The sequence below is a fragment of the Nycticebus coucang genome, chromosome 20 (assembly GCF_027406575.1).
Source record: "Nycticebus coucang isolate mNycCou1 chromosome 20, mNycCou1.pri, whole genome shotgun sequence".
Taxonomy (NCBI): Eukaryota; Metazoa; Chordata; class Mammalia; order Primates; family Lorisidae; genus Nycticebus; species Nycticebus coucang.
Window position 1 is genome coordinate 17,814,056 of NC_069799.1, and position 25,080 is coordinate 17,839,135.

The 25,080-nt window shown below is 35.1% G+C and overlaps 1 pseudogene; it reads right to left on the reverse strand.

Moving 5' to 3' along the window:
- The window catches only part of LOC128572481 (zinc finger protein 724-like), a 102,464-nt pseudogene that overhangs the window by 67,207 nt on the left and 10,177 nt on the right, over nucleotides 1-25,080 (reverse strand).

Sequence of the window (25,080 nt, forward strand, 5' to 3'; positions counted from 1 at the left end):
TATCTTTAATAAATGGTGCTGGGAAAATACACAGCATAAGGTGTTCATATGCAGAAGAATAAAACTAGACCCTTATCTCTCTCCACATACAATTATCAAGCCAAAATTGATATAAGACCTGAAGCTGGATAAATACTAAAAATGTTTTTTTTAAGCATTTGTCCAAAGGGCAAGGGCTTCTGGAGTAATACTCCCAAACCACAGACAACTAAGGCAAAATTAGACAAATAAGATTACACCAACCTAAAAAGCTCTGTACAGCAAAAGAAACAACAAAGTGATGATACAACCCACAAAATGGAAGGAAATATTTGCTAAATATCCATATGATAAGGGATTGGTATCTAGACTATATTAAGAGCTCCAGCAACTCAGTAGAAAAAAAATATTCAAGTAACAATGGGCAAATTATAAAGACATTTCTCAAAAGAAGACATACAAAAGGCCTTTAGGGCTCAGTTCCTGCAGCACAGTGGTACAGTGCTAGCCACATACACCAAGGCTGGAGGGTTTCAACCCAGCCTGGGCCAGCTAAACAACAGTGAGAACTGCAACAAAAAATAACCGAGTGTTGTGGTGGGCGCCTGTAGTCCCAGCTACATAGGAAGCTGAGGCAAGAGTATTGCTTAAGCCCAAGAGTTTTTGGTTGCTGTGAGCTGTGATGACATAGCACTCTACCAAGGGCAAAATAGTGACACTATTTCTAAAAAATAAATAAATTAAAAAAAAAGCCTTTAGGTATATTACAAATGCTCAACAATATTCATTATCAGACAAGTGCAAATCAAAACTACAATGAGATACCATCTCTCTCCAGTTAAAATGGCTTTTATAAAAAATACAGGCAATAATGAATACTGAAGAGAATCTGGAATGTTACTTAGTACAAATACTATGTAGAAGAGTATGGAGGTTCTGAAAACAACTCAAAAAGCAATCTTCTTGCTAATTATATATCTAACAAAGGAAAATTCACTATATCAACAGAATGTATGCACTCCCATCTTTATCATGGCATTATTCACAATACCCAAGATATAAAACCAACCTAAATGTTCATCAGCTTATTAATAGACTGTGTTACATATACACCTTGGCATATTATATAGCAAGAAATAATCCTGCCATTTGCAATGACATGAAAGTAACTGGAAAAACATGATGTTAAGTGAAATAAGCCAATCACATAGAGAAATCCACTTGTTCTCAATTATATATGGGAGATGAATATTAAAATTTGATTTTATAGAGACAAAGAGTAAAAGTATGTTTACAACAAGCTAAGAAGCATACCAGGTAGAGGGAAGAATTTGAGAATGGTTAATGGGTACAAAAGTATAGTTAGAAAGAATAATATTTGATAGTACAACAAAGTAACTATAATCAGCAATAAGTTAATATGTACTTTAACTGAAAGAACAGAATTAGAATGCAATAGCTCTTATCTAGTTAGCAGTGCTTCTCAAGTTTCCGTTTAGTATCTTTCCAGGTCACTAATTCATGAGCCTTCAGGTTGCCCTGGAGTCCCACGCACAGCAGTGTTTACAAACTACCCCTCAAAATATATCATTTTAGTTCTGGTTTTTATCATTTCATTTGACAGTTATAAGCAAAGAAACTTTGATATTTACCAGAACATTTAGGATCCAGCAAAAAACATAAGAGTGGCCAACGTCCTTTAAAGCTTTTATTTTAAGCTCAAGTCACCCGATATTCCTGGTGCTTATGTTTATGTCGTGGTAGATGTTACTGACATATGTGGTGCTTACTATCGTATCTCTGGTCACATAGAAAACAAAATAGGTTCCAAAATTACTGATAAATTTTTCAATCATAAACCTACCATGGGGTGGTGCCCATATCTCAGTGGGTAGGGCACTGGCCACATACACCAAGGCTGGTGGGTTCAAACCCTGCACGGACCAGCTAAACAACAATGACATCTGCAAAAACAAACAAACAAACAAACAAAGCCGAGCATTGTGACAGGCTCCTGTAGTCCCAGCTACTTGGGAGGCCGAGGCAAGATAATCACTTAAGCCCAAGACTTTGAGGTTGCTGTACACTGTGGCACCATGGCACTCTACTGAGGGCAATATAGTGTGACACTGTCTCAAAACAAAACAAACAACAGCAACAACAACAACAACAACAACAAAACCCAAATGTCTGGAACCAGCCTAGTTATTAGGAACCCTGGAGTAGACTGGTGTGGGATAGAGAAAAAGAGACACAGAAAATAGTGGGATCAGGAGGACCTTTCCTCAACAGGACAAGGCAACCTCAACTTTACTGCACAGCTTTTGTATACAGTAGCTTGAAGGCATAATTTTGTCATAATTGCATATATTGATTAAAAACATTCTAAAAGCAGAATAGCATTCTCATCAGTCTGAGATGACCAAAAGGGCATGTCTCAATTCTAATTTGGTTAAAGAATCATCCATAAAAGGAAACAGCTGGAGCCGAGTTGCATTTGGTCTTTGACTTAGATGTGGTTCCTCAAAACTGGGGGACCTTGCCTCCCAGGAGGTCGTCTCCCAACAACCAACCAAACAACAACAACAAAAAACCTACAATGATCCCTGAAGTTCCCCTACAGAGAATGACCTAAACCTTTGCCACAGTTAGAGGAACTAAGCATAAAAATTGTGGAGTGGAAAGGAGGTTATGGGAGGAAAGAGGGTATATGGGGGGACCTCACCTAATGTGCATGATGCAATGGTACATTTCAGAACTATTAAGAAATGAGTATAATTGTGATGGATGTGTTACTTAGTTCAATGTAAACATTTCACATTGTATATCGAAGCAGTACACTGAACCCCATAAATGCATCAATGTACAAAGTTATGATTTAATAAAAAATAATTTAAAAAAACAAGCCAAAAAAAGGAAGATACAAATTCCTTATAGCATAGTAACTGAGAGCACAGCTTTCAGAGCCCATTAAACCAGAGTGCAAATGAATTCCACTTTTTCTCCCTTCATAGATAACATGATCTTGAGCAAATGAAGTCTCACTGAACTTAGGCTGTCTCATCTGAAAAGTGGGGGTGACAATTTATTAACTTGAGAGAATTGTGGAAATTAAATTAGAAGATGTACCTTAACATGCTTAAAGTATTTGACACATAGTAAAGTGGACCAATAAACAGTAGCTGCTAAAAACAAACAAACAAAAAAACAAAACAAGACAAAAAAAACTGTGGCCTATGTGCTGCACCCACTGAAATAAAGATAAAATAAATTCAGTAAGATTGTAATAAAGAGATTGAATAATATAATTCATAGACATTGTATGATTTTATAAAACTAAAAAATATGTACTCAGAGTCTGACACTAAAAATATACACTAATATGGAATCATATGTTGTACTCTATATTTCATAAAAATTAAATTCAAACATCTTCCCTTACCATAAACTGCCTTTGGAAATTGTAGTGTTTGTTATGTAGTGCTTACAATAAGTATCACATGGTTATATATGCTTTGCTTCTTTTATTTACATATTTATGACAATATGTATTAGGAGTAAATATGGATAATACTGACTGCGTGATTTAATTCTTTCGCATTCAGAATCATTTATCTTTGTACTTTCTTTAAGAGTTATAAAGACACTGAATCACACTGACTTCTATTAAGTAATCAAGAATGGTGCATTTATAACACATAGTCTAAAATTCTTTGATTCAAAATTCTAATAATTCAAATTATTCAAAATAATTTGATTCTTTTATCAAATTAAAAATTTCTAAACTTCTCCTGAGAAATTTTAGAATACTGTGAGAAATCTCACGTAGTATGTAAAACACAGTGAGCAAGTTATAGCCATATCACTGGCGAAAAGAAGAATGGCTATGATACACTTGTGGTTTGCAATCAAGAAAGAGAGAAACAAAGTGGGCATAATTATAAAATTGAAGAAACAGAATTTCCTTTGATAAATTCAGGGAATTTGTTGAGGTGAAAGTGTCTTCTCTCCACATGCAAAATCAATGCTATTTACTTGTCTTAGATTTTGTTAATCTCTTATCTACTGTTGCAAACTCCTCTAGAAATATTTAATGCTAATTATAAGGCATCTTTTTCATACCTATCACTACCCTATTCTTGTTCCCCAACTCGAATTTTAAAATAACTTCATGATTAATGAAGACTACTCAGTGATCATCTGGATAAATAAGCCTAATAAAGTCAATATACTCAACTACGTCAGTGACAAAAACTGAAAGAAATAATAACTAAAGCAAAAGAGGCTTAAGTAGGATTCCCTGATTTAGAAGAAAAATATAGAATGTACTGAGGGACTTAAATGCTGTGGAATTACATTCACTTTCAAATCACTTCATGAGCACCACAAATTAAAAAAAAATAACTCTTATAATCCTTTATCAGGTAATATAAAGAACACTTCACAAACTTTAAGATAAGAAAATTATATGTTATAACAGGCATGATCAATCAGTAAAAACAGGGGACTTGAATGGGGGAGATTCTGAGCCAGAGTATTAAGATTTTAGAAGAATTAATTGAATGTACGGCATGAAAGAATTATTTACTTTCAGAAACTTAACTGTTTCTAGTTGAACAGCAAATTATCAACACATTTTAAAATATCTTTTTCCAAATATTTTTTTCTTTTCTTTAAAAGTTGTTACATAACCACATTCATCAGAGCATAATTAATTGCTCTCTAATTCTGTTACAACATTTCTTTAGAGCGATATATTTGCATATTTTCTTACATGTAAATAAAAATCTGTGTTTCATAAGCCAGTGAGGTTGCATGTTTGAAGAGAAATTTAGGATAGGATTTTATAAATAGTCATTTGGGTTTGAAAAATGTATAGCTTTTTATTATACAAGACAATTTTTATTTCAACCACTATGGCAACAATGTAACTGAAAAAGATAAGAACACTTTAACCTAAGGGTTAACATTATTCTTCAAAGTATTTGAAATTTAAAGGAGCTGGAAAAATGGATCATAAGAGATGAAATTTTAGTACGTAACCCAATAGCACATTGTTAATATCCATTACCTAAAACTTTGAGTAATACGAGCTAGGTTAATGTTGGTGGCAAAATAATACTTTGTTCAATCTACAACACTCAACACTTAAAATCATTTTTTAATTTAATAAAACTGAATTCACATGTAATCTCAAAAAATTTTTCAAAATACAGTGTATTTTATTAGACTAATGTGCAATTAGTAAAATGATTTACTTCTAAAATTGTAATTGTTTTACTTTCTTACCCTAATACAGAAAAAATGTTAGCCTGTATGACTTCTTCATCACTTAAAATACTTTTTATGTATCGACCACAAAGCACAGTTCTGCTTCATCCATATTACATTTCAATGTTTTTGATTTTCTAATAAAAGTATGCAAAATTGCCTAATATACAAAGACATCTAATAAATCCAATGTAGCAACAATTAAAAACATAGTTCCACATAAACACTAGGAATAAAAGCATAGCATTTCTGCATTGTGAATAAAATTCCATCAATACCTGCTTCTCAAAATACAAACAAGTATTACATGCATAGCTCAACCAGGATAAAAAAGCATACTTTACATAAAATTATGACACCCATAAAATCCATCTCTGCCTTTTAAACTTAAAATTAATTGCCAAACAATTTTAACTAGATTATTCACTGTAATCAACAAGTTGTTTAGCATGTGTGAAAGTCTTAGTGCTTTAGTGTATTCTAATGGGAATCTACTGATATTTATTTAGACAAGATGTTTTAATAAACTTTTGTTCAATTATTTGTAATCAATAATTTGAAATTTTTTCTGAGATGCTTTGCACAAATATTGTCCACATTTATATTAAAGTTTTGATAAAAATTCTCTGATTTTAAATAATTTTTCAGGAAATATTGGCATATCCAATAAGATCTGTGATATAAAAATTTTCCCCCAATTTTTATTATCTTTCAGCATATGTACTCTTGTTTATGCTAATGCTAACACTTTGATAAAGCTGTTTTCACAATCATTACATTTATCCCATTTTTATCTAGTATGACTTCTTTGATGTTGAGTAAAGTGGGAGCAGTTATTGAAGATTCTGCAACATTTCTTACATTTGTAACACTTTTCTCTGGTATAAATTCTATTATGTAGTGTTTGATGTGAACCTGTTAAGGTTTTTGTTACATTCTTCACATTTGTAGCGTTTCTCTCCAGTATGAATTCTATGACGTTTTCTAAGGGTTGAGCACTGGTTAAAGGCTTTGCCACATTCTTCACATTTGTAGGGTTTATCTCCAGTATGAATTCCCTTATGTATTGTACTTGATAAGTCTTTCCCACATTCTCCACATTTATATTATTTCTCTCCAGGATGAATTCTCTTATGTGTTGTAAGAGCTGAGCAGTGGTTAAAGGCTTTGCCACATTCTTCACATTTGTAGGGTTTCTCTCCAGTATGAATTCTCTTATGTCTTCTAAGATGTGAGCAACTGTGAAAGGCTTTGCCACATTCTTCACATTTGTAGGTTTTCTCTCCAGTATGAATTATTTTATGTGTTGTAAGAGTTGAACACTGTTTAAAGGCTTTGACACATTCTTCACATTCGTAGGGTTTCTCTCCAGTATGAATTCTCTTATGTGTTGTAAGAGCTGAGCAGTTGTTAAAGGCTTTGCCACATTCTTCACATCTGTAGGGTTTCTCTCCAGTATGAATTCTCTGATGTTTTTTGAAGTTTGAACAGTGGTTAAAGGCTTTGCCACATTCTTCACAATTGTAGGGTTCTCTCCAGTATGAATTCTCTTGTGTGTTGTAAGAAGTGAGCACCTGTGAAAGGCTTTGCCACATTTTTCACATTTGTAGGGTTTCTCTTCAGTATGAATTATCTTATGTATTGTAAGATATGAGTACTGGCTAAAGTCTTTGCCACATTCTTCACATTTGTAGGGTTTCTCTCCAGTATGAATTCTCTTATGTCTTTTAAGATGTGAGCACCTGTGAAAGGCTTTGCCACATTCTTCACATTTGTAGGGTTTCTCTCCAATATGAATTCTCTCATGTCTTCTAAGGTGTGAGCACCTGTGAAAGGCTTTGCCACATTCTTCACATTTGTAGGTTTTCTCTCCAGTATGAATTATTTTATGTGTTGTAAGAGTTGAACACTGTTTAAAGGCTTTGACACATTCTTCACATTCGTAGGGTTTCTCTCCAGTATGAATTCTCTTATGTGTTGTAAGAGCTGAGCAGTTGTTAAAGGCTTTGCCACATTCTTCACATCTGTAGGGTTTCTCTCCAGTATGAATTCTCTGATGTTTTTTGAAGTTTGAACAGTGGTTAAAGGCTTTGCCACATTCTTCACAATTGTAGGGTTTCTCTCCAGTATGAATTCTCTTGTGTGTTGTAAGAAGTGAGCACCTGTGAAAGGCTTTGCCACATTTTTCACATTTGTAGGGTTTCTCTTCAGTATGAATTATCTTATGTATTGTAAGATATGAGTACTGGCTAAAGTCTTTGCCACATTCTTCACATTTGTAGGGTTTCTCTCCAGTATGAATTCTCTTATGTCTTTTAAGATGTGAGCACCTGTGAAAGGCTTTGCCACATTCTTCACATTTGTAGGGTTTCTTTACAGTATGAATTATCTTATGTGTTGTAAGATATGAGCACTGTTTAAAGGCTTTGCCACATTCTTCACATGTGTAGGGTTTCTCTCCAGTATGAATTATCTTATGTCTTGTGAGATATGAGCACTGTTTAAAGGCTTTGCCACATTCTTCACATTTGTAGGTTTTCTCGCCACTATGAATTCTCTTATATCTTGTAAGATTTGAACACTGTTTAAAGGCTTTGCCACATTCTTCACATTTGTAGGGTTTCTCTCCAGTATGAATTCTTTTATGTGTTGTAAGAGTTGAACACTGTTTAAAGGCTTTGCCACATTCTTCACATTTATAGGGTTTCTCTCCAGTATGAATTCTCTTATGTCTTGTAAGATCTGAGAACTGGCTAAAGGCTTTGCCACATTCTTCACATTTATAGGTTTTGTCTCCAGTATGAATTCACTTGTGTGTTATAAGATCTGAGCAATGATTAAATGCTTTGCAACATTCTTCAGACTTATAGTGTTTCTGTCCTGTGCTAACTTTCTTATTTTCAGAAATATTTGACCTGTCATTAAAGGTTTTGTCACATGGGTTATATTTGAAAGTTTTCTTTCTGATATGTCTTACCTTAAGCCTACTTAGATTTGCAGATTTACTAACGACCTCCATACATTTGTTATCTTGAATGACTCTCCTATGTGTAGTTGAGAAACTTTGGGCTAGTCCATGATAACACACTTTCTGCCTCTTACATTCACCCATTCTTTCCCAGTCTTTCCTTAGGTGTAAATTTTCAAGGCCTCAGGTTCCACATTTTGTCATTATTCCTTTTTGTAATGAATCCATTATATCCTGCTCTGGCAAAAATTCCTGGGTGTAATGACAACATAGTTCTAAAAGAAATGAAAATATCAATTTATCTCACTTTAGAAACTCAGAAGAATATAATTTACAAACAAATATATAAAATTATATCAAGCACAGTAGCAAGATATCACAGTAGAATACCAAAATATTAATACCTTCACAGGTATATAAACTTGAAAATTTAGAAAAATGACTTTTGAGAACTTTTAAAACTGTTTAATAGTTTATAGCACACCAAAAGAGCCCAGTATAGAAGTCATGGAAAGTTTGTTATGTTTCCCACCAAATCCCTCCTTCCTCCCTAATGTAACAGCTTACGTAGTAAAATCTCATGTCCTGGATTCTCCTTCAAAAGAGAATAAATGTAGGGGCACATATTTTCATACATATGGCCTTCTGTGGCCTTTCAAAAGACTGGTTTCTGTCTTCCATGAAAAATATGCAACTCTGTGTTTTGAATATGCAAATATCAAAACACTGTGGTATTATAATGATAGTGCATGAAACATTCCTATTGTTGTATCAAATTTGAAGGATAAAATCATAAAACTAATCATTACTTTATCTTAATTCAGATATGAAAATATATATTAATATTAATAACATGAAGTAGAGGGAAGATGTATACAGAAAAGAAAAAATTTTTTGGACAGTCTCACTATGTCACTCTCAGTAGAGTGCCATGGCATTATAGCTCACAGCAAACTCCAACTCTTAGGCTTAATCAATTCTCTTGCCTCAGCCTCCCAACTAGCTGGAATACAGGTGCCCAACACAATGTATGGCCATTTTTTTTTTTTTTTTGCAGTTGTTTAGTTGTTCCGGGCTGAGTTAAAACCCACTGCCCTCGGTGTATATGGCTGATGCTGTAACCACTGTGCTATGCATGCCAAGCTAAAAGAAAAAAATTTTATATGAGACTGAAACTAAGTTGTACTATTGTAATATATGTGGTAAATCCAAAAGACTTTAGAAATTTTTCTGATCATCATTATAAAGAATATTTATAGAGATATGGAGAAAATTTCAAAAGATAGTATGTCTGTAAAAGTCATTGATACATGAAAGAAATCAAGAGAGCAAAATAAAAAGTATTTACCACTAAAAACAAATCACAGGGATAGAGTATGTTATATCCTTCTTAAAGATTATATAAAATTAATGCATGATGCATTAGATGTTCCACTTAAAAGACATAAATTGAATTTCAGACTAAAAATACAACTGTATTGTATACAAGAGTCTCAACCTCATATCTAATAAAAAACATACTAAAATTGGCATGTAGAAAAACATACCAAAAAAGAGTTAATCCTATGAGAACATAGAAAGTCACAATTTGTAAAGCACACTATATTTTATGTCAGAAATATTACATTTTTTAAAATATACTTTCCCTGCCATGACATGAGATAAACGTCATTCACTTGAAACTAAAAATAATATATGTACATGTATAATATACATATATCTTTCTCTTGAATGAAAGATAGCAAATATGTAAAGGAAACACTGACATAATTGCACCAATAAATAAAAATCTATCTATTTATAGGATGCTTTGACATTCTACCCTCAGTAATAAATGATCAGATTATTACTAAGGAAGCAGAGGTTTTGAAAATACTATGAAGTAATTATACCTATCAGAGGTACAGAGACACAGAACATCAAAATATACAATCTTCTCAATATCTCATGAAAGTATTTTTCTGGAAAGACCACCTGTTCTGTCATAAATAATGTCTTAAGTAATTTCTTTTTTTTTTTTATTTAAATTTTACAATCTTTCTGTTTTTTTTTTTTGAGACATAGTCTCACTATGTCACCCTCGGTAGGTGCTGTGGAGTCACAGCTCACAGCAACTTCATTTTTTTTTATTTTTATTTTATTTTTTTTTTTTTTGTAGAGACAGAGTCTCACTTTATGGCCCTCGGTAGAGTGCCGTGGCATCACACAGCTCACAGCAACCTCCAACTCCTTGGCTTAAGCGATTCTCTTGCCTCAGCCTCCCGAGTAGCTGGGACTACAGGTGCCCGCCACAATGCCTGGCTATTTTTTTGTTGCAGTTCAGCCGGGGCCGGGCTTGAACCCGCCAGCCTCGGTATATGGGGCTGGCGCCTTACCAACTGAGCCACAGGCGCTGCCCTAAAGAGTTGAGAAGTCTTTTTTTTTTTTTGTGGAGACAGAGTCTCACTTTATGGCCTTCAGTAGAGTGCCGTGGCCTCACACAGCTCACAGCAACCTCCAACTCCTGGGCTTAAGCGATTCTCTTGCCTCAGCCTCCCGAGTAGCTGGGACTACAGGCGCCTGCCACAATGCCCAGCTATGTCTTAAGTAATTTCAAAAATTAAAATTGTATACACTTAAATTACTGACTGAAATGGAATAGAAGTATAAATAAATAACAAATAGCAGAAAGATATAGCAGAAAGTCACAAATACATGGAAATAAACAACATAGTCTTGAATACTCTGGTTCAGGCATTGAAAGGCTTAATGTTGAGAAGATGCCCATACTGCTCAAAATGATTTGCCAATTTAATGCAATCTTTTATAAACTCCAATTTCTTTCTTTCTTTCTTTCTTTCTTTCTTTCTTTTTTTTGCAAAAATAAAAGCCCCAAATGATGTGGAATCACAAAGGTATCATATATGTCCTAACAATCACTTGAAAAAGAAATAATGTTATATATACCAAACTTTATCACTTCAAAACATTAAAAAGCTATAGTAATCAAAGTAGTTTTGCAATGGAAAACAGGCAGGCAAGTAGAACTATAAATCAGAAGAAACTAAGAGATATATTCTTGCATAGATTTTCTAATATGTCCTTCCAAACCCATATTCATTAGACCAGTAGTCTAAAAAACCAGAAGATGAAAGTAATCCAACATTCCCTTGCCAATTGAAAAAATAAATACAATTTGGAATATAAAAATAATGGACTGAGAGCTACCCTGAAAGGGTTGAGATACAGGTTTTAAGAGATATGCTTTGGGGGGCAAAGGCAAGATGTCTGACTGAAGCCAGCTTTCCACAGAGGCTCCCGTCCAGAAGTAGAGTTAAAGGACAAAAATTTAGCTGGTTTTAGTTTCCAAATAGGTCTCTGGGGTGATGTCTAATGGCCCCCAATTAGATAATCTCTTAATAAATATTTATGAACAACCTAACATTTTAGCTAAAAAAATGTATAATTAATACAAAAAATAAGCTGAAAATACCCATGGGGAGGAATCAGCAGAAGAATACTGACAACATAAAAAGTAAGACTAGATCAACTCCCTCAAAAGATTACAAGAGAGATACAGAAGAAAATACCATCCATAGAGAAATGTTTTAAATGTCAGAAATAGAATTCAGAATATGGATGGAAAATAGATGAATGGAATCAAGAAGATGAATCAAGAAATCCAAAATGTATTCAAATTGTCATCTTAAAAAAATTAGTGAAATTAAGGACAAAGTCACCAAACATCTGGATATAAGTAGAAAAGATATGTCAGAGCTTAACAAATTGAAAAAAAAAAATCAAAGACCTTCAAAACATAGTACAAAGCCTCAATAATAAAGTAGAACATGGAGAAGAAAAATTCAGAAATTGAAGACAAGAATTTTGATCATTCAAAGGTGCAGAAAAAGGAAAAAAAACCTAGAATATTTCCTGAGAGAGTTATAGGATTACTCTAAAAGATTGAATATCCAAATTATAGGGATTCTTAACGAAGATGATGATCCTAAAAACACCAAAGCTCTACCTCGTGATATCATGTTGTAAAATTTCCCAAGCATTAAGAAAAACATAGAATTAAGATGGTAGATAGTTTCAGAACCCCAGCACAAATTAATCCAAACAAAGCATCTCCTAGGCAAATCATAGTTAACATTGCCAAAGCCAACATGAAAGAGAAAATCCTGCAAGCAGCCAGGTATAAAAAAAGTCTTACTGACAAAAGGAAAAATATCACGGTATGAGCAGACATTTCAGCTGAAACTTTTAAAGCCAGACGAGGGTGGTCATCCACCTTTAACCTTTTTAAACAAAACAATTTTCAGGAGAGGATCCTGTATCTTTTTAAACAGTTTCATATGCAACAACAACAACAACAAAAAAGTTTGAGGAAACTTGCCACAACTAAACCAACTCTACAAGTACTGAGATCCATTCTTTATACTAACTAGCACAATAGGCCATCACTGAACTATAAACACCCCAAAATTTAATAACAAATCCTATCTTCCACAATGGCACAAGGGATAAAACAAAGCAACAGACCCCCCCAAAAAAACAACAACAACAAAAAAAAAAACTCCATGGTACCTATGCCATTCTCTCAACAAATGTGAAAGGTTTAGATTTATCATCACAGAAGCATACATTGGCTGACTGGATAAATGTATATATCTTCTGTATCCAAGAAATGCATATAACCTCAAAGGATAAAAAATGACTCAGGGTAAAGGAATGGAAAACAACAATCCAGGCAAATGGAAATCAGAAAAAAAGCAGGGGCTGCAAACTTATTTGCAGATACAATTGGATTAAAACCAAGAAAAATAAGGAAAGACAATGAAGGGGACTCTAAATACTGATCAAGGGAATTATACAACATAAAGACATTACTATCATTAACATCTATCTACTCAATCTAAATGCTCATAAATATAATAAATGAAACTTAAATGATATGAACAATATGATGTCTTCCAGCTCCATAATAGATATTTCAGCACCCCTGACAGAGCTGGACGGATCCTCCAAGCAGAAACTAAACAAAGAAGTAACAGACTTAAACATGTCCCTAGAACAAATGGACTTTATAGACAGTGAACATTCCATTCTAATAAAATTAATACACATTTTTTTTCTCATCAGCCCATGCATCATCTTCCAAAATTGATTATATGTTACGACACAGATCAAGCCTTAATAAATTCAAAAGTAAAGAAATAATACCTTGTATATTCTCAGATCATCACAGAATAAAAACAGAACTCAGCACCAACAGAACTATTCATACCCACATAAAGTCATGAAAAGTAAACAACTTTTTGCTAAACAACAGCTGTGATAAAAATTAGTTTGGGACGAAAATTATTAGATTTCTTGAACAAAATGGTAATAAAATACAAGCTATCAAAAACTGTGGGATACTGCAAAGGCTTTTCTATGGGGAAAATTTATAGCATTAGATGCCTTCATCTGGAAAACAGAAAGAGAGGAAGCCGACAACCTAATGGGCTATCACAAATAACTGGGAAAGGAAGAAGAATCCAATCCAAAACCAAGGAAAAGAAAAAAAAAATAACCAAAATTACAGCAGAACTAAATGAAATTAAAAACTGTAGTAGACCACGTAGCTATAATTATAAGAAACACTGGTAACAGCTCGGTAATACAACACCTTTGTGATAATGGCATGGGGAAGGGATTTGGCTCTCCTTAACACAAGAGCTCATGAGATGAGAACATCAGTGCTTGGCAGTCTCTACATCTGTGGTGCAAATAGGCATGGGATCACGTCTGTAAGAAGCTTCAGGAGAGGTTAGTCAGGGTGTCATTCATTCTCATTCTTTCACGGACTCACTCTTGACTCTGTCACTTCTTCTGCTCGCAGGGCATGTGCCTGGCATCTCTCCAAGAATACTGCTAAGATACACTTTCTTACTAAGACTGTTTCTCTCCCTCAAAGACTGTCTTTCTCTCTCTCTCTTCTGCTCAGGCAAATAGCCTTCAGGCACCTAAGGGTAATTGTTCCCAAGCAAGGTAGCACAGCGATCCACTTTCAGATGTTAGATAAGCCAGGCCAGAGACCTGGCCAGTCCCAGGCCCTGACAAGTGGTGACGAGAATGGGATAGTGAACACCATTGACAAAAACCAAAAGAATCATTCAGAAGATTAGTAAAATAAAAAAATTGTTTCTTTGAAAAGATTAATATAATTGATAAATGATTGACAAGACTATCCAGAAACAGAAAAGTAAGATATCTAATAACTGCAATCAGAAATGAAAAGGGAAAATAACAGATGCCACAGAAATACAGAAGAATCTAACAATTACTACAAAAAATTCTATGCCCAGAAATTCTATGCCCAGAAATCTGAAAATGTAGAGTAAATGGACCAATGCCTAGAACAGGCATCCTCAAACTTTTTAAACAGGGGGCCAATTCACTGTCCCTGAGATGGTTGGAGGGCTGGACTATAGTTTAAAAAAAAAAAAAAAAAACTATGAACAAATTCCTATGCACACTGCACATATCTTATTTTGAAGTAAAACACAAAACAGGAAAAATACAATTCACACCGCTTCATGTGGCCCGCAGGCCTTAGTTTGAGGACGCCTGGCCTGGAATCACACCACCTTCCAAAACCCTACCAAAAAGACTAGAAAAAAAGTACATCCTCAAAAAAATTAGGCCCTGAATAAGATGGTTTCACACCAGAATTCTACCAAACATTCAAAGAGGAACAAGTACCTATACTGCATAATCAAACCCAAACATAGAGAAGAAAGGAATCCTTCCTAACACATTCTACAAAGAAAATATCACCAAAACCAGGAAGGATAATATGCAACAAATAAAGACATCTATAGTCCCATAACATTAATAAATATCGAGACAATAATATCCAGTAAGATCTTTGTATGTAAGGATATAACTACACATTTAAAAAATTATACATCATTATCAAGTAGGCTTTATCCTGGGGATGAAAGTTTGAGTCAACACAAGTAAATCCATAAATGTAATTAACACCATAAAAAATATCAAAAGTGAAGACCATATGATTGTCTCAATTGATGCAGAAAAATCACTCAACAAAATCCAGCATCTTTTTTTCTGACAAGAACACTTAGGAAAATAGGCATATATGGGACATTTCCTAAATTGATAGAGGCCACCTAAAATTAAATCACAGGCAATATCATATTGAATGGAGTAAACTGAGGCATTTCTACTTAGAACTCAAACCAGACATGAGTAACCACTGTTACTACTGCCATTCAATATAGTGTTGATAATCCTAGCCAATGCAATCAGGCAAGAGAAGATCAAGGGCATTCAAATAGGTACAGTGAAGGGCAAATTCTTTTTCTTTGCAGATGACATGATCTTATATCTGGAAAATTAGTAGGACTCAAATATGAAGCTATTAGAGGAGATTGAGAAATACAGTAATGTCTTAATACACAAAATCAATGTCCAAAAATTAGTAGCCTTTGTAGTACACCAATAATAGACTAAGAATCAAATCAAACACCTAATACAATTCACAGTAGCTCCAAAGAAAATAGCATACCTGGGAATACATCAACAAAAGACATGAAGGATTTCTATAAAGGAAACTATGAAACACTGGGAAAAGATATATCAGAAGACATTAACCAATGGAAGAACTTACTATGTTCCTGGATGGAACAAACTGACTTCATTAAAGTTTCTGTGCTACCCAATGTGATCTGCAGATGTAATGTAATTCTCATGAAATAAGGAATGTCACATTTTAAATAACTCAAAAAACTAGTACTTTTTTCATATGGAATCAGAAAAAAAATATATAGCCAATACAATTTTTAGAAATAAAAACAAATCTGGAGGCATCATGTTACCAGACTTCAGGTTATACTACAAGTCTATAGGGATCAAAATAACATGACACTGGCACAAAAACAGATAGACATCTATTGAATGAAAGAGAAAACTTATGGATTAACCCAACCACCTATCACCATCTGATCTTTGATAAACCAAATAAAAGCATGTACTGGGGAAAAGAATCTATATTTAATAAATGGTGCTGGGAGAACTTATTAGGCACATGTAGAAGACTGAAATTGGACCAACACTTTTCACCAGTGACAAAAATTGAGTCCTGCTGGATAAAAAAGTTATATTTCAGACACAAAACCAATAAAGTATATATTAACCAGTGTGATGTAAGCATTCCTGATTCTATGTGAAATCAGTACATTGTACTCCACAAATGCGTTAATGAATACGTAATCTATGTGTTTATGACTTAATAAAAAATTAAAAATATTAAAAACAGGAAAAATAAAATTAGACACAAAACCAAAAATTCTAAAAGAAAGTTGAGGATAATTCTTGACAAAATTGACCTAGGAAAAGACTTTATGAAGAGGACACCTGTGGCAATTGCAGCAACAACAAAAATAAATAAATGTCATATGATCAAGCTAAAAAGCTTCTGCATAGCTAACAGTACCAGAACAAAATCAAACAGATAGCTTTCAAAATGGGAGGAGATATTTTCATGCTATGAATCTTACAAAGGACTGATAACTAGACTATAAAGAACTCAAATTAATCAACAAAAAAGAACAAATAACCCCATTTGTAAGGTTCCAAGAAACTTGAACAGAACAGAAACTTAACTGAATATGACAGACAAATGACCATCAAACCCATGAAAAAATGCTCATCATCCCTAATCATCAAAGAAATGCAAATCAAAAATGTCTAGCGATATCACCTAATTCCATTGAGATTAGCCCACATCGAAAAATGCCAAGTCTGCAGATGCTGGCATGGATGTAGAGAGACGGCAACACTTTTTCAGTGCTGGTGGGATTGCAAACTAACTCACCTTCTATAGAAAGAAGTGTGAAGAATTGTCAAATAACTTAAATTGTACTTTCCATTTGATTTCACAATCCTATTACTAGGTATCTACCCAGAAGAAAAACAATCATTTTACCACAAGGACATTTATACCAGAATATTTATTGCAGTTCAGTTCACAATTGCCAAGACGTGGAAACAACACAAGTGCCCATCAACTCCTGAATAGGGGTTTGTTGTCATACCAACAAACTGTGGTACATGTATACTATGGAGAACTACTGAGCTATAAGAAAAGATGGAGACTCTACATTTTTTGTGTTTACTTGCATGGAGCTGAAACACAGTCTTCTTAGTAAAGTATCACAAAAATATAAAATTGTAAATTTGTAATGTGTCAGTGTACAACACAAACACTATTTATAGAATGTACTACAAGATTATAGGGCATATAGATAATACAGAAAACATGTCCCATTGGAAGAAAATAAATCTTCAGGAATTAACCCTTGAGAAATGGAAGTCTTTGTAATACCTAAAAAAGAATTAAAAATAATCATCTTAAACATGCTCTACATTCAAAAACAAAGCACAGAGTACAGTTCATCAAAATGATGCCTTAGAAAACTGAGATATTAAGAAAGAGATAATAACTATACAATGCACCCAATTTATATTGTATAGCTAAAGAATATAATAACTGAGTTTAAATATTCACTAGAGATGTACAAGAGCAGACTTAATGAAGCTGAACAAACAGAAAAAATAAGATATTATTTATTCATATTGATTCATGGAAGCAAAAATTTAAAAATGGAAACTGAAAGTGGATTATAGAACTTACTACACACAATAAAATTGATCAATATATTTAAGAAAGGAGTTCTAGAAGGTGAATGTAGACAGAAAATTACAGAAAAGTTATTTGGAAAATAAAATAGCTGAGAACTTTTCACATTTCTAAGTGATAAAACTAAAAAAGACCTCCCAACTAAGAATCTCTGGTCTGGGAAAATTTTACTTCCAAAAGAAGAAAAAAAAATTTCTTAAGATAAAAAAATGTTGATGATGTTTTTCTCCATTAGAAAAGTCCTATGAGAAAGGTTAAAGGGAGTCCATTATATTAAAAAATGAAATAACCTTGGGTAGTATTATGAAAAACATAAACATAAAAGACTCTCTTTTAAAGAAAATCTACACAGAGATATAGAATTCTCTGCTGTCATAAAGATGGTGAATAAAACCCTCAACGTTCTGCTATCAAATTTATGTAGATGTGCAAAGATTCTTTAATAAATTCACAAAATATAAAAACTTATAATTTGTGACATTAATAGCAAAGTGTGCGATTTAAAGAGGTATAATTTTCCTATTCACTTGAAGTAAAGTTGTTAATGAGATTAAACAATAGTGTTATAACTTAGAGATATTTTATGTAGTTTCCATTTCTCAAGGTGATCACAAAGAAAATACCTATAGCAATTATGCAGAAACAAATAAGATAATTAAACCATTTCGCTGCAAAATCAACAAAACAAAAATGAAGGGAAAGCCAGAGGAAATGAAGAAAATTGTATCCACATGGCACATGGAAAACATAAAAATGACAAAAGTAAATTCATTTCCTTAAATATAAATTTAACTTTGTAATGGAAAATAAAATGTATGTATGGATTATAAAACAAACAAACAAACAAACAAAAAAAAACCAAGAAACTGCAATTGGCCACATACAAAAGATTCACTTTATCTCTAAAGTGTCAAGTTAAAAGTATGAGAATGAAATGCTCATAATTAAACCAAATACACTTTAATACAAAAACTATCCAAATAGACAAAGATTCGAAGTAAAATTGGTCCATTAACAGAAATTTATAACACACAATTCAAAGATACACAGGTGAAACATATATGGACATTTACAATAAATAGGTAAATATGTATATGCTTTCAAACACCCGAATACAGACAGAATTGTGGACAGAAATGTAGAAGGATATACTTAGCAACACAATAATTTTAAGAGACTTTAACATCTCATTTTCTTTCTTTTTTTTTTTTTTGTAGAGACAGAATCTCACTGTACCGCCCTCGGGTAGAGTGCCGTGGCGTCACAGGACTCACAGCAACCTCTAACTCTTGGGCTTACGCGATTCTCTTGCCTCAGCCTCTCGAGCAGCTGGGACTACAGGCGCGCACCACAACACCCGGCTATTTTTCTGTTGCAGTTTGGCTGGGGCTGGGTCCGAACCCACCACCCTCGGTATATGGGGCTGGCGCCCTACTCACTGAGCCACAGGCGCCGCCCAAACATCTCATTTTCAATAATGAATAGAAAATAAGATGATGAAGAAGAAAACAGAAAACCGGAAAAACATTCTAGACTGGTTAGACATAAATGCAGCATATTACACAGTATTCTTAATTATACTTGGCAAATTCTGTTAGGACCCATAACAAGTCTTATTCACGTGAAGATGACTAAAATCAAACAATGTACCTTTTTCTGACCAAAATGAATGAAACTAAAAACCAAAAGAAAAACTGTTAATCAGTTAGATGTAATCATTTCACACTGTATATAAAATCAGCACATTTTACCCCACAAAAGCATTAATGTACACAGTTATAATTTAATAAAGAATTAAAAAAACTGGCAAAGTACGAAGAAAATGTGGATTTTAAACACCTTCTTGCTCAAGGGTCAGATAATATTGTATTGTTCAGCCGTCAATACTGCCCACAGTGATAAACAAATTTAATGCAATGTCTTCCAGAATTCCACGGGGAAGGGAAAGATGAATAAATAGAAACCATTTGCCAGACCATCCTGGAGGAAAGGTAGGGTTTCATATCAGGAAGAGGGAATAGGAAATGCAGCTCAGGTGTAGATCATAGATAGAAGCTCTAGACTCCAACTGCAGCCTGCGGGACACATGAGGTGGTGTGATTGTATTTATTCCCATTTTTTTTTTTTTACTTCAAAATAAGATATGTGCAGTGTGCATAGGAATTTGTTCATAGTTTTTTTTTCTTTTTTTCCTAAACTATAGTCCAGCCCTCCAACAGTCTGAGGGATAGTGAATTGGCTCCCTGTTTAAAAAGTTTGAGGACACCTGCTCTAGAGCCTTCCAGGGGTCTCACAAGGAAAAATTACAAAGCAGAAAAAGAACATAAAGAAAAACATATTGGCAGGCAGCACCCGTGGCTCAGTGTGTAGGGCACTGGCCCCATATACTGAAGGTGGAGGATTCTAATCTGGCCCCGGCCAAACTGCAACAAAAAAATGGCCAGTCACTGTGGCGGGCACCTGTAGTCCCAGCTACTTAGGAGGCTGAGGCAAGAGAATCACCTAAGCCCAGGAGTTGGAGGTTGCTGTGAGCTGTGATGCTACAGCACCCTATTGATGGTGACAAAGTCAGACTCTGTGTCTTTAAAAAAAAAAAAAAAAAAAACATATTAGCATGGATCAAACACAGAGAGGCTTAGAGCCTACTGAAGGAATAAGGGAGGATTCCTTTCTGTCTCTCATACTCCTTCAGTGTCCAGTGGACTGCTTAGGTTTTTTGAAGCTTTCCACCCTCATGTGCCCAAGCACTGGGGCAAGCACAGCACAGTGAGGAAAACATTCATGATCTCAGAGCTTGGGCATTTCATGTGCGGTCTCCTGCCAAGTAAACCGACCTGAGAGACCAGAGAACTGGCTTTCTTCCCTTCAGGTTCTTATTTCTCCTTACCTCTCTCTCAGGCACTGCAGCTGGGAAGTGAGTTAAGAATTTGGTGAATGGCCATTTCTCCCCAGCTGCTTCATCCTGCAGTCTGAGTTTTCCACAGAAACTGAGGCCCACATCATTCACCTTGAGGAACTGCAGGGTAACTAAGGGCACCTGATGGAGGGGTCTCCCTGTCTTCCAGAATTTCACAGACATGCACATGACTAGGTCAGACATGCAGTCCAGATTCCATATCCCTGTCCTCAAGCAAGTTGTGGGGAAACATAATGAGGAGGACTGGGAGATAAATGTGGAAACTTAGGGAGCTCACATGAACAGATCAGTTAGGAGAACACTGTGAGGGACTGAGACATGGTGATCTGGAATAGTGCCCACAGCCCTGCAGGAAAGTTGGAGAAGGGTGGGTCCTCTGGTAGAGAAAGCTGACATAGCAAACAAGCATTCAGGCCCCTCCCAATAAGGAGCCCTTTTGGTCTGGAGAGGTTTTCCTTCTTTTCCTCCCAGCAGCTCCCCCTTGCAGCCATGGACAAAGAAAAACCCTGAGCTCTGCTGAGGCTTTCCAAGCCTTCCAGGCTCGTGCAACCTAACCATGGCTTGCTTTGCTCCTACACCCACCTCTGCCATAGTGGAGATCGGACAACCTTCTGGGAGATATAGGGCCCGTCCCAAAGCCTGAGCATTCAAGCACTGCACCCAAGAGACTATAACTTACTACAGGCACAAAAGAACATTTTGACAGTTGACTTTTCCCTGCTGGCATCAACCATTGACAAAAAGAACAACTCTACACATAATTATAGCATCTATCAATTCAACCAATTACAATATGGCTGATTCTAACTCACAAGTTCCACCCACTGCCTTGGAGATTAAGCTGGGGCATCCAATGCAATCTCCACTGCTGGAAAGAGGTGAAGACAGCAGGACAGAGGAAATCTGAAGAGACACAGTTTACTAAAAGAGAAACAAAGGTTATAGGCAACTCAATCTATGAAGGGCCCCCTTCTTCCACTGTAGAACTCTGGGCTCATCAGGAAGTTGCTCACAGTCTGTGCAGACACTGCACTTGAGACCAGTTGCTGGGAGTTCTGATGCCTGCCAATGCTAGACCTATGCAACTGATAATATCCTGATCACACCAGTGTGTGAAGCTAGGTTTGCTCAGGACCCTCCATCTAGCAGCAATCTTAGTATCACCCCAGCCAGGCTGGGGAAGAGACAGATGCTCTATTGTGTTGATTCCTGTGACTGAAGGTTAAGCATTCCACTTTCCCAGCAAACAAGCCGAACAGAAGGGGAGCCTCAGATACAAGAATAAGAAGGCTTTGTGGAGCCTCAGCCACAAGCATCACTTGGTATCCTTGGATAACTGGCACAGGGGGTCCTGGGAATGGCGAGAGAACCATGGATGACCAACATCTCTGGCCCACCCAGATGGAAAGTGGGCCACTGGGGGTGGGTGGGTGGGGGGAGGGAAACCCTGCCTGTATGACTGGGCATTAGCAGTCCATATGCTTATAAAACAGCCCTGCATATAGCGGCACAGAGCAATATCTGAAACTTTCACTGTTCCCATGACTGAGGCTCTGCCCCTATAGCTGAAGGGGCACTTCTGGGTCTGAACTCTGATCCCTGAGGCTCCAGGACTGTGTCTAGACCCCAAGACCCCACTACTGAGTACCCATCCCAAACACAGTGCCAGCAGAACCTGTCTGAAGTCCAATTCTTCATTTAGGACTCCCCTTCACTGAGCAACTCTCACTCCTGAACTTGGAACAAAAGGGTCCTCATTAGAGGACACCAAGTACCTTTCATTCCCATTAACCTAAAACTAAGAGAAGAAAGTCTACATGAGAAGAAACCAGCAAAATAACTCTGTCAAGAGCAAAAAACAAAATATTGTGATACCCCATAGAGAACACAATAGAGTTACCACAGTGAACTCCACCCACAAACTGCCAAAATAACAGAAATTGAATTTAGAATTTGAATGGCCAATACTACAATTGAAATTAAAGAGAAAGTTGAAAACCAACATGTAGAAAAGAAAAAAAATCAGGGAATCAATGAAAATACAAAAAGTCATTAGACAGATAATGTAAGAATGGATATTATAGAACTTAAGGAAATGAAAGCATCATTTGAAAAAAGTCAATATTCAGTTTAAATATTTAACAATAGATTGAACCAAAAGGAAGAAGACTTGATGACAACTCTTTAGTAACTCCGTAACTCAAAGAAGCAGAGAACAGTGTAAAAACTCCCAAGTAATCATCGAGAGAGATGTAAGACTATGTGAGCAAACTAACATTTGGATTATAGGTATCCCTGAAAATAAAGTACAAGTTAAAGAATGGAAACCTATATGAGAAAACATTAAGGAAAACATACTGGGCATTGCCAGAAATTCACACAGATACAAGATGGACATAGAAAACCAGGAAGATTTATAGCAAACAGGTCAATGCTAAGACACATAGTAAACATCCTGACCAAAATCAAAATGAAGGACAAAATTCTGCAAGAATCAAGATGGACGTATCAAATAACTACAAAGGAAAACCTAGCAGGTTGACAACAGACTTTTTAGAAGAAACTTTATAAGCCTGAAGGGATTGGATCCATCTTCAATCAGCTTAAACTGAAGAACAACAGCATAGATTTTGTATCCATGCAAATGGAAATGAAAATAGAGCAGGTGTAGCCATTCTCATATTAGATAAAATTGACTTTAATCCAACAAAAGAAAAGAAATACAGAGAGTCATTATGTAATGGTAAAGGAAGCAATCCAACAAGAAGATATAAAAATCATAAACATATATGTGTTCAAAACGGGAACCTCGAGATACATGAAGTAGATCTTAGTAAAGCAATGCAAATAAATAAATAGCACCATCATAAACGCTGGGGACCTCAACACTCCACTGTCAGAGCTCAATAAAGGATATAAGAGAAACACAAGTAAAAACATGTATATAAACAAAAACAAGACTTAAACCAAACTCAAAATCAAATGGACCAAGAGACACACACAGAACATTATTTTCTGTAACTACAAAATATACATTGTTCTCAAAACCACATGAGATATTTCTAACATTCATCATAACTTAGACCACAAAACAGGTCTCAACAAATTCAAAAATTTCAAAATTTTACCATGTATCTTCTCAGACCACTGCTAAATAAAAGATACTTCACAAGATAAAACCTACACAAAGTCATGGAAAGTAAACAACCTGCTGCTGAATGACAATTGCATCAAGAATGAAAGTAAGATGGAAATTTAAAAAAAATCATGAAGTGAAGGACAAAGAGGATGTCAGCTATCATTGTAACACAGCAAAAAAAATCCTCACAGTAAATTTTACATCCTTAAATGCCTTTTCTTAAAAGGCAGAAAGATTACAAATTAACAGTGTATTGTCATAGCTCAAGGAATTACAAAAGGAAAAACAAGCCAAACTCAAAACCAGCAGAAGAAAAAAGGAAAAAAAAAATTTATATCAGAACTAAATTAATTGGATGACAAAGAAAAAAAAAAAAGAGGATTGGCCAAAAAGTTGGTTATTTGAAAAGATAAAAACATTTACAGACTTCTTGCTAGATTACCTAAAAATAGAAAAAAAAGTAAACCAAATAAGCTCAATCAGAAATGAAAAAGGTGACATTACTGATACTACAGGAATAAACATCATCCATGAATACCAATTAAATCTTTATGCATATAATCTAGAGAACATAGAGTAAATGGACAAGTTCCTAGAAACACATAATCTCTAAGACTACCCAGAAAGAAATAGAACTCCTAAACAAACCAAAAATGAAAAGTGAGATTGAATTAGTAATGAAAATCCACTCAGAAAAGAAAACCCCTGCATCTTTCAGGGCTAGATGGATTCACAACTGAACTCTATCAGACTTATATGGAAGACAGGACACACATACAGTAGAAATTATTCCATAATATTGAGAAGAAGGGAATCTTCCCCAACTCATTCTAGGAAGCCAATAGTATCTTCATACCAAAGCCAGGAGAAGAAACAACAACAACAACAGAAAACTAGAAATCAATATCCCTAGTCTGAGCGCTGTGGCTCATGCATGTAATCCTAGCACTCTGGGAAGACAAGGCAAATAGACTGCCTGAGCTCATGAGTTCAAGACCAGCCTGAGTCAGAGCAAGATCTAGTTTCTAAAAATAGCTAGGCATTGTGGTGGGCTCCTGTACTCCCAGCTACTTGGGAGGCTGAGGAAAAAGAATCACTTGAGCCCAAGATTTTGAGGT